Below are 1470 nucleotides of genomic sequence, written 5' to 3' on the forward strand. Positions count from 1 at the left end.
AATACAGTGAAGCAGGAGATCCCGACAAATGGGAATCTTCTTCAATGTATCACAATCATGAACACCCCAATAAGGAACAAAGATAACAGTTGATTCAGGGTTGGGAATACCTTCTAATGGTCCAGCAACACCCTTTCCTTTAGCCTTCTCTGTCATCATGGCCTCAGCAGTAGTAGGCTTAATAGTTTCCTTAATACCTTCCACCTTCTTGCCAGTAGGCTTCTTATGCTTCTCCACCTTCTTCTCAGCAGTTGCATGGATAGGCTTCTTGGCAGCAGTCAAAGGAACCTTCTTAGAAATAGAAGGCTTGGAAGGCATCTTCGTTGGTGTAAGAGAAAGGCTTTTGAAAAGCTTCTCCACACCAGTAGGAGCAAAGCCAGTAATAGAAGCCACAAGGGCAGCATCATCATCCAGTCTGATAGGATCAGAAACGTGGGAACTAGGAGCAGTTGCTTCTTTGAACCTCTTTCTACTCAGAGCGGGAGTAGAAGTAGCCTTCCTGACAGAACCTTTTGGAGGAAGATTGGAAGACGTGGAGGTAGAGCTACGCTCATAAGACTGTCAGAAATCCTTGGTATTCATGGGCGGACCATATAGAGGGCATGGAGGGGTTGTGGCCCCCACTGAATTTGGGTATAAACCTTGTATGCAACCCAAAACTTTAAAGGTATGTCCATGACGTATCAATTTAAACTCCCATTATCCAAAATCCATATCTAAAAGCACTAGAAACCAATTAAAACAATAATATGACAGGATATAATTATAGAACGGCCAGGAGTATTAGGAAGCTGTCGTATGATTTTTTAGCTTTTGAAACTGGAACCGATGGTCGAATAGAATTACAGAGCAGCTAGGAGAATAATCAATTCATAATCACTAGTCATTTATTTTTTATCTACTAAAAGGTTTGTGCCAAACCATTCATCTATTATTTCCATTGGTTTATTTTTGATGTTGTGAAATATTCAGTTTAGATGATTTATATAATTATACATAATATATTTTTATGTTTGAATACTGAACCAATTAATAAAAAAATGGTTGGTTTATATGCATGAACTTATGATTAATCTAAAATTTTTGACCCCTCCAATGTAATTGTTCAAGTTCCGCCACTGTTGGTATTCTCAACAATATTGGGATGACCTGGGGTAACCTCCACAACAACGAAGGTAGCAACAAAAAATCCTCAAGCGAAAGAAACTCCATAGCACTAATCTTTGCAATATGTAAGGTGAAGGTTAGGCCCAAATGACAAAAGAAGCATAATAATAAATATGGGACATACCTTTATCATCAACAAAAATCTTGGGTCTGGTGTGAGAGTTAGACCACTTTGTGCTTAGACCCAAATAAACTAAAAACTCCTCGGGGAAGGTAGGAAGCTTACAATTCACAGACCGAAGGCTCTTGAGGAAGGTAGTGTCAAGCTCCCCAGCCTTCGGCTCAGGTGTATTCAAAGTCAGG

Source organism: Bidens hawaiensis, unplaced genomic scaffold, assembly GCF_021521415.1.
Source record: "Bidens hawaiensis isolate Kalapana, Puna unplaced genomic scaffold, B.hawaiensis_p1.1 tig00060838_1, whole genome shotgun sequence".
In the NCBI taxonomy this organism is placed as follows: Eukaryota; Viridiplantae; Streptophyta; class Magnoliopsida; order Asterales; family Asteraceae; genus Bidens; species Bidens hawaiensis.